Here is a 10000-nt window from a genome sequence, read left to right on the forward strand (position 1 = left end):
TAGCGCTCTCCCAGGTCATTCCCCCTCCCCCACATCAACCGTTCCACCCCCTCCCCTTCCCCCACATCGACCCCCCCACCCCCTCCCCCTCACCAGCGCCCCCCTCCCCCCCAATTACGGCCCGCTCATTAAGCTCCATTCACAAACTCACAGCAAAGACACTCGCCAGAATGGATCCGACACATTCTCTGAAGATAAGTGACAGATTCTTTATTATTCTTTGACTTTGTCGATTAAATAAGGGTTTTCCAGGTAGAGAGAGAGAGAGAGAGAGAGAGAGAGAGAGAGAGAGGGAGAGAGAGAGAGAGAGAGAGAGAGAGAGAGAGAGAGAGAGAGAGAGAGAGAGAGAGAAGGAGAGAGAGAGAGAGAGAGAGAAAAGGAGAGAGAGAGAGATAGAGAGAGGCAGAGAGTATTAATATATATTTTATCACCATCATGATTACCACTGCCATAACCATTATCATTGCTAAAAAAAAAAAACTATATACATATGTATATGCAAAATTCTAAATATTACGTAACTGCTCATCTTTTGAAATTCACGAGTTTATGTTGAAGCAAATATTATTTTCTTCCAGCTTCGTAATCTTCACAAGTTTGTGTATTTTTCGCGTTTATTCGTTATTTTACATGTTAGGAGAGGCGCCTTTATTGTTCTGAGAGGAATTTCTTAAGCAAGAACTGGCTTTGTACAAATAATCATAAACATATATATATATATATATATATATATATATATATATATATATATATATATACATACATACATACACACACGTATACACACACACACACACACACACACACACACACACACACCCACACACACACACACACACACATACACATACACACTACTGCTAGTGGCATAGATAATAAATATTTCTGCAAGGGCTGTCGATTTCAATTCGGCTTAACTTCAAAGATACTTAAATGATAATAATTTACACACGGAAAGATATGCAACATGTACCGACTTTTTTATGTTGATCAACGAGGAATCACACCCAGATAAACGTTATTATACAAAAAAACAATAATCATATATAAACATTACATAACTCTCGTTTTATAATAAAATCTGTCAAATCACCGGGCATCTTCCTAACTTCACGCATAGTCACCGTCCTTGAGTTTTTATCACGAATGACGTCATATTGCAACTTCCTCCGCCCCCTGAAAGCCTACGTCATCAAACCTGATATATCTGTTACCTGATTGGTCACTTGTTCCAGTTAGAACGATTTCTGATTGGTGGACGATTTTTTAAAGAGGGGTTGATGATTCTGTTTTCTGATTGGTTGATTCAAGTGCTTGATGCTGATTAGTTGGGAAATTTGGTTTAACGATTTCCAACGGATTATGACGTCATCAATGTTTTTCTTTTGAGTTAAACCCAGTTCTCATTAGTGTGACGTCACTGGTTTCAAATTTAGCGAGCTTTTATTGATTATATAAAGTCGGCGCCTCTAAATAAACCAGGACTTAATGACTTACGATGTCCATCTCTAGTTTTGTCCGCCTCTTATTGGTCATGACGCCGTGTCTGTTAATTCAAAATTCATATTTACAGTGACGTCATCTCTCCTAATTTATCATGAGTTCGTGGCGTCCAAGATCGTTCTTTCTTTATATAGATATGTATTGACAATATATATCTTGTATTATGACGATGACACGTTGAATTAATGATTCTGAACTGGCGCCTTTCGCTTAGCATTTCGAAAGAAAATGTAAATAAAAATTATAAAAAAAAACAATATGGCGGCTTCGTTTGTGTGTCATTCTCAAACGGTCAACTTATGCAAATTTTCTATTAAGTATTCGCGGTAGTTGTATCACCGCAAAATTAACTGTGATTTACGGACTAAGAAACAATACAGGGAAGGAAGTTGTTAGTGCAGTATATCAAACACATGAACGAACACATGTAAAAAAAATAAAAAAAGAGTAGATACTGTGTGAGAGACAGGGAGAGAGAGAGGGGGGGGGGGGAGGGATGAGGGACGAGGAGAGGGAGGGGAGAGGGAGAGAGAGAAGGAAAGAGAGGGGGATGGAGAGAGAGAGAGAGAGAGAGAGAGAGAGAGAGAGAGAGAGAGAGAGAGAGAGAGAGAGAGAGAGAGAGAGAGAGAGAGAGATGGGGGACGGGGGAGGAGGGAGACACAGACAGACAGAAAGAGACAGAGAATAATAATCCAACATGCAGATAAATAAAAAGAGACAAAGACAGACAAGAAAGAATGAAAGAAAGAGAGAAGAGAAAAAAAAAGAAAAAAAAGGAGAGAGAAAAAAAACCCTTTCAGAGCTTTGCAAGAAACGTAAATAAAGCGAGACAGATCCTTTCGCGTATTTGCAGACTTCAACATTGCAAAGGCCGTGGAGTGATGCTAAATATAAAGACTAAATAAAGAAACTTCTGATATTACATTTTTTTTTCTCTCTATCTTTCTTTTCTTGCTTTCTTTAATACAAATCTATTTAAAAAAAATCTTAGCAGTTTCTTATACGATGAATTTAACTAATGTTGATCGTGGTTGCAAGCGGGGAGAGAGTGAGGGAGACGGGGGGGGGGGGGGCAGTTGCAATGTTGACAAAGGCTCTGTTGCTTATAAGATTGCTGACTATCATGCAAGAGAGGCGAAGGTATCGTAAATTTTGTAATTTGCTACTGTGTCAATATTTTCCATTTCTTGTTGTTGTTTCTTTCTCCTTATCTTCTCTTACTTATGATTTACTGTTTTGGTATTCGTTCTTCGGTCTTTCATTATGAATGCGTGTTTATCTCTTGTCTTACGTTTTATTTTTCTTGTTCTTTCTTCGCATGTTTTCTCTCGTTCTTCTTTTTTCCCCTATATTTATTCTCTGTTTGGTTATTCAAATCTCCGTCATTCTCAAAAGTCTATGCTAATGGATTAGCTTGAACTCGTTAAATAAGAACAGGATATGATAAACCATACATTAGATAAGAAGAAGACGAAGAAGAAAAAGAAGAAGAAGAAGAAGAAAAAAGAAAAAAAAAAAGAAAAAGAAGAAGAAAAAGAAGAAAATAAACGTATCTCACAAAAAAAAAAAAAAAAAAAACAAATGAGAATCGCATAAACAAACCCCAAACCGAAGTGGGAACCGAATTATAAACGACACAACCCTGTTTAAAGGTGTTCAACCCGACTCCCGCGCCGCACAAAAGAATTTCGCGCCATAAACCGACCTCCTGCTACGCCATCCCCAACAAATGTTCGTCTCAACCAGCCACAACTTGTAAAGCTGTCGATTTAGTGTCTGCGAATGTCCATAAAATCCTGTGCGGTGCTGAGGATCGGGAATGGAGGGGAGGGAGTGAATTAGGATAGGGAGAGGAGGGGAGGGAGGGAATGGCGGGGAGGGAGTGAATCAGGATAGGGAGAGGAGGGGAGGGAGGGAATGGCGGGGAGGGAGTGAATCAGGATAGGGAGAGGAGGGGAGGGAGGGAATGGCGGGGAGGGAGTGAATCAGGATAGGGAGAGGAGGGGAGGGAGGGAATGGCGGGGAGGGAGTGAATCAGGATAGGGAGAGGAGGGGAGGGAGGGAATGGCGGGGAGGGAGTGAATCAGGATAGGGAGAGGAGGGGAGGGAGGGAATGGCGGGGAGGGAGTGAATCAGGATAGGGAGAGGAGGGGAGGGAGGGAATGGCGGGGAGGGAGTGAATCAGGATAGGGAGAGGAGGGGAGGGAGGGAATGGCGGGGAGGGAGTGAATCAGGATAGGGAGAGGAGGGGAGGGAGGGAATGGCGGGGAGGGAGTGAATCAGGATAGGGAGAGGAGGGGAGGGAGGGAATGGCGGGGTGGGAGTGAATCAGGATAGGGAGAGGAGGGGAGGGAGGGAATGGAGGGGAGGGAGTGAATCAGGATAGGGAGAGGAGGGGAGGGAGGGAATGGAGGGGAGGGAGTGAATCAGGATAGGGAGAGGAGGGGAGGGAGGGAATGGAGGGGAGGGAGTGAATTGGGATAGGGAGAGGAGGAGAGGGAGGGAAGGTTGAAGGGAGGGAGGAGAAGGAGGCAGGATAGGGAGAGGAGGAGAGGGAGGGAAGGTTGAAGGGAGGGAGGGAAGGAAGGCACAATAGGGAGATGAGGGGAGGGAGGGAAGGTTGAGGGAGGGAAGGGAGGAGAGGGAGGGAAATTTGAGGGTAGGGAGAGGAGGGAAGGGAAGTTTGCTAGGAGGGAGGGAAGGTTGAAAGGAGGAGAGGGAGGGAAGTTTGAAGGTAGGGAGGGGAGGGAGGAAGGGAGAAAGAAAGAGCGATCCTTAAAGCAAGCAAAGGAAAGGAAGGAGATAGGAAGAGAAGAGGGAGAGGAGGAGGAAGGTAAAAGAAGGGGGAGGAACAGGAGGAAGCAAGAGAAAGTGAGGGAAAGGTGAAAGAAGAGAAGAGAGAGACAGAAGGAAAACAGAAGAGAAAGGAGAGAGAGGAAGGATTTTGAAACCGACGAAATGAAGGAAGGAGGGAAAAGGGGAAGAGAAATAACGAATGAAAGAAAGGAGAGAAAGTAGAAATCAATAAAAAAAAAAAATATATAAGAAAAGTGTTAAAAAAAGAAACCTGAATTAATCGTAAGAAAAAGGCTTCAAACACATGATGAATTCTGGCAGTGTTATACTTATCATAATTATCATCAACATTAATAATTTTGACTTTAAGGGCGAATTTGGAGTGAATCTTAATGGCTTTTTCTCTTTCGCAGGTTTAAAATCTCATCCGGACACTAATTGGCAACTCAAGGTATGGAAACATTTTGTTATGTAAAGATTTAATTTGTTTTGATTCTCTCTCTCTCTCTCTCTCTCTCTCTCTCTCTCTCTCTCGATGTATCTACCTCTTTCTCTTTCTCTCTCTCTCAATCTCGCCCTCTTTTTCTCCTTCCCTTCTTCCCTTTCACCCTTACTCCCTATCTCCTTTCCTCCCTCTTTCCCTCTCTTATTATTACCTACCCCACCCCCTCCTTTCACTTCGTCCCTATCACCCTCCCTCCCTATCTCCCCTCCTTCCTCCCTATCTCTCTTCCGCCCTTTCTCCTTTCCTTCCTCCCTTATCTCCCTTCCGCTCTCTCTCCTTTCCTCCCTCCCTATCACCCTCTCTCCCTATCTCCTTTCTTTCCTCCTTATCACCCTCTATCCCTATCTCGTTTCCTTCCTCCTTATCTCCCTATCTCCCTTCCGCTCTCTCTCCTTTCCTCCCTCCCTTCCTATCGCCTTTCCTTCCCTATCACCTCTACCCTCAACCCCACCCCCTACCCCCACCCCCACACCCTTAACCTCTCCCCCCCACACCCTTAACTTCCCACCCTCCCCCACCCCCACCATTTCCCTCTCTCCTTCTCCTCCTTCCTCCTCCTTCCTCCTTCCTCCTTCCCTACCCATGCCCTTTCCCTCGTTCCTCGCTCCCTTCGTCCCCTTCCCCCATCCTCCCTGCTGCCTACTTGCTAAGCGGCAGGGGACGACGGCAGGGTTGCGGTCGTCCTGCCAGCATACGAAAGAGAGGGTCGTGTGTCGTCACGTCGTCGTCCGAGAGTCGTGGCAGCATATTAACGACTTGGGGGGGGGGAGGGAGGGGAGGGAAAAAGGGAGGGAGGGAGGGAGGGGGTAGGGAGGGAGGTGAGGAAGGGAAGGGAGGGAGAAAGGGAGGGAGGGGGGACTTAGGATACGACTTGTATCGTCATCATTGTTATCATTGTTTGTTTTTGTTATTATTGTCATTATTGTTATTACTATTGTTATTATTATTATTATTATTATTATTATTATTATTGTTGTTGTTGTTATTGTTATCATCATCATCATCAGCCTCATCATCATCATAACAACAATAATGGTAATGATAAGAGTAATAGTGATACAAGTGATAATAATGATAATAGTAATAATAATAATAATAATAATAATGATAATGATAATGATTATTACTATTATTATCATTATTATTATTCTTACTATTACTATTATTATTATTACTATTATTATTATCATTTTAATTATCATGATAATAATTATCATTACCATCATCATCATCATCATTATTTTATTATTAGTAGTATTTGTAGTATTGATATTATTATTATTGTTATTATTATTATTATTATTAATATTATAATTATTATTAGTTTCATTGTTATTATAATTATTATCATTATCATTATTGTTACTATTACTCCTTTATTACTATCGTTATTATATCATTACATAATTTTTACAATTTATATAATTGTTACCACTATTATTATTATTGTCATTATCAATATCTTCGCCATCATCACCATCATCATATAATTATCATTGTTATCATTATTATTACCAATATTATACTACAACTATCATTAGTACTACCATAATTCACTATCATTAATGTTGTTATGAGCCTCAACTATCCATAATGACGAATGGCGGTTGACAGTTAAGGGTTGTTAATGACCAAGGGACAAGTTAATCACTAATTTATCGATAAATCATAAAAAAAAACTGATCTAAGCTATTGGTGTTTGAATTATTAAAGACACATTCGGAATTTTTATTTTTATTATTGATTTATTGTTTATGCCTTATTACTATTATCTTATTTATTTATTTATTTATTTATTTATTATTATTATAATTTTAATAGTCTGCACCTATTCATTCATTTATGGCCTGTGTTATCTGTGGGATTGTAAAACAAATAAAAAGTTACTGGCGAATCGTGATGGCAATTTATACGCGTTTTTTTGTGCTGAACTGAAGTAATTAATAAATGTTAGGGTAAATTAAATAGATTTCACAAGGAGATTAGAATAAATGTTTTTTTTGAGTGCCTGTCTAGTTATTCATATTATCAGTATCATTATCGTTAATATTTTATCAGGATTAGTACGATAGCCATTATGATTTTACTTTCCGTATTATTCACTCCATCCCGATCTTTAAAAAAAAAAAACTCTCTTCAGTTAATAGCTTCTGCACTGTTTCGTATCTCTTAAAACTGCATCGCTGTTCCGCGGCTGTGCGCTCTCCTTTTAGACTGCTTCATTATCTAACAAACTCGAACAGTAATTCTAACTCGAGAGAAAGTCATTTTGTCTAGCCGATCAGCTTGCTTAATATGCCGTCCCTACTTCGGCGGGCATCAGTCCTCCGCCGGCGCCAGGAAGACCATTGCGTCCGAGTCATTGGGTGGTCACTTTAAAAAATTACGTCGCTATTCGTAGACCGATCGAAATGGCGTTGGATCACCTTGGCGCGATTGTCTAGTGATTGAGGTCAATGTCAATCGTTTTCTTATTTGTAATTTTTACGGGGGTTAATTACGATTCGCGCACGAAATCCGAATCCGAAGACATGATCGCGTCCAGACGTCCGAACACACTCATCGGAATTCATGGATACACACGATTTATATATATCTATATTACGCATCGGTAATTTGAATATCAGTTTATGTTCTAGGGCGTTCTAATTGGTCAATTAGCATTTAACATGCGCTGCTACGCCCACAAAGGCTGTGTTTAGTGTCCGGCTCACATATTTGCGTGCCATGTGACTACGGATACGGACGTCGGCTCAACGGGTCGCAAGTGTCGGCCGAAAGAATCTTAAGTAAGTGTATTTCGCAAGTGGCGCTCGCAAGTGTTCTTTATAAGTGTCTACAAACATTATTTATAAGTACTATCTGCAAGTGCCGTTCATAGGAGTTGTTCATAAGTGTTGGTCACAAGTGTTGTTCATAAGTGTCTTTCACCTATAAGTGTTGTGTATATATATATAACTTTCACGTGTTTTGTTTATAAGTGTCTTTCACATGTGTCGTTTGTGTATAAGTGTAGTTTACAAGTTACGTACGAGAGTGTTGTTCATAAGTGTCATTCGTATGTGTTGATAAACGCATGTCATAAATGTTCATTTGTTTTCATAAGTGTCGACTGTAAATATCGTCTATAAGTGTTGTCTATAAGTTACGTCCATGACTATTGTTCATGTGTCGTTTACAAGTACCGCTCGTATTTGTTGTTCATAAAAGTGCCGTTCAAGAGTTTTGTTCATAAGTGCCTTTCATAAGCGTTGTTCATAAGCGTCGTTCGTAAGCTGTCGTTCGTAATTTGGGATAAATGAAGTCGGAGTCGTAGTCAACTGTGTCCGAAAGGGATGTGACAACAGCGGTGATAACATTGACAATAATGATAACAGAAGAAAATGATAATTCTAACAACACGATAATTCCTGCGCAATGATGGAAGGGTTTGCAAAGGAGAGAAGACTTGTAATTGCTGGAGGATTTATGATGGAGGGCATATTTTGCAAAAGAGGAAGGATTTGTAAAGGAGGGATTTACAAGAGATTGAGATTTTGGGGTATGTCCAGTGCAATACTGATTTGCAAAATAGGGGCACTACAGTTGAGGAAGCGTTTGCCACAGAGGAAGAATATGCAGTGGAGGATTTTTTAAAAACAAATGAGGAAAGCTTTGCAATGAATTCGAAATGGCAGCCTGTGTCTTGCAACAGCGAGAGAGGAGCTGGCAAGGGGAGTTACGCGGTCTGAACTTCAACGAGAGACTCAACCAGTTCTGATGGAGTGTCGGTATGCCATATCAATCAGCAGTCACTTTTCCTTTACTCTATCTTGCTGTCTTTGTTCATATTTTCTGTGTGTGTGTGTGTGTGTGTGTGTGTGTGTGTGTTTGTGTGTAATTCTCTCTCTTTCTCTCTTTGTTTGTTTGATTGTCTGTCTTTTTCTCTCTCTGTCTTTGCCTCTGTCTCTGTCTCTCTCTCTCTCTCTCTCTCTCTCTCTCTCTCTCTCTCTCTCTCTCTCTCTCTCTCTCTCTCTCTCTCTCTCTCTCTCTCTCTCTCTCTCCCCTCTCTCTCTCTCTCTTCTTCCTTCTCCCTCCCCCCACCATCCCCCTCCTTCCCTCCCTCCCATCCCTCTCCCTCTCTCATCCACATTGGAAAGACCTGAATATTCCTCTCCTCTCAGATTGATTCTCAGTGCGCACTTCATTGGCTGGGTGACGTCACAGCCAATGTACCTGCTCATCTATGGAATTCATTAATTAATCTATGCATGTGTACATACATACTTTCATATATGTGTACGTAAACATATACACATGTGTGTCGAACAAATTACAAGTAGGAACATTGTTATACTTTCATGCTTACATGTGTATATAAACATATGCAGATGTGTATACATACATTCATGTGTAGGCCTTCTTAAACCTAAACGCATATTTGTACATAAAGACATACACGTGTCCGTAAACATATCCACATGTGTTTTCATACATTCTTGCTCACAAACGCATACACACTTGTGTACGTGCAGGATAACGATAATAAATCTAATGATAATCATAATTATAATCACTCTATAGCCATTACTGATATAAAGAGATATATGTAAAAAAAAAAAAAAAAAATACTTAAATCTTTCTTGTGTGTGTGTTTGTGTGTGTGTGTGTGTGTGTGTGTGTGTGTGTGTGTGTGTGTGTGTGTGTGTGTGTGTGTGTGTGTATGTATGTGTGTGTGTGTGTATTTCTTCTCTCTCCGTTTATCTACTGGCGAACATTTTTATATTTTGTTTGTTTAAAAAGAGGAAATAAAAAACAAGAACAAAAACAGCCACAATTAAAAAATGCAAAATAAAATTAAGGTGAATACGTAGGTTAGGAAGGGAGGGAAGGGGAGGGGAGGGGAGGGAAAGGAAGGAAGAGGAGAGGAGAAGAGGAGATGAGAGGGAAAGCAAGGGAAGAGGAGAGAAGATGAGACGGGAAGGAAAAGGAGGGAAAAGAAGAAGAGAAGACATGAGAAGAAAAGAGGAGACGAGAGAGGAAAAGAAATAAAGAAGAGAAGAGAAGAGGAAAGGAGGGTAGAAGAGGGCAGGGGAGGGAGGGCACAAGGCCTGGCATGCCCCAAGGTGAGCAGAAGGGAGGTACAGGGCCGGAAATACCCAGAGGGAGAGAGAGAAGAGAGAAGAGGCCAGAATTTAGGGGTGGGTGGGGGGGTCG

At 41.0% G+C, this 10000-nt stretch overlaps 1 long non-coding RNA gene across 4 annotated transcripts in view; it reads left to right on the plus strand.

Moving 5' to 3' along the window:
- Positions 1–10000, plus strand: part of LOC125028145 — a 43084-nt gene that overhangs the window by 18022 nt on the left and 15062 nt on the right. For all 4 annotated transcript variants that reach the window (XR_007115093.1, XR_007115091.1, XR_007115090.1 and 1 more), the window contains exon 2: positions 4713–4750. This is a non-coding gene — a long non-coding RNA (uncharacterized LOC125028145). The remainder of the gene's footprint in view (positions 1–4712; positions 4751–10000) is intronic.

This window comes from Penaeus chinensis, chromosome 8 (assembly GCF_019202785.1).
Source record: "Penaeus chinensis breed Huanghai No. 1 chromosome 8, ASM1920278v2, whole genome shotgun sequence".
Taxonomy (NCBI): Eukaryota; Metazoa; Arthropoda; class Malacostraca; order Decapoda; family Penaeidae; genus Penaeus; species Penaeus chinensis.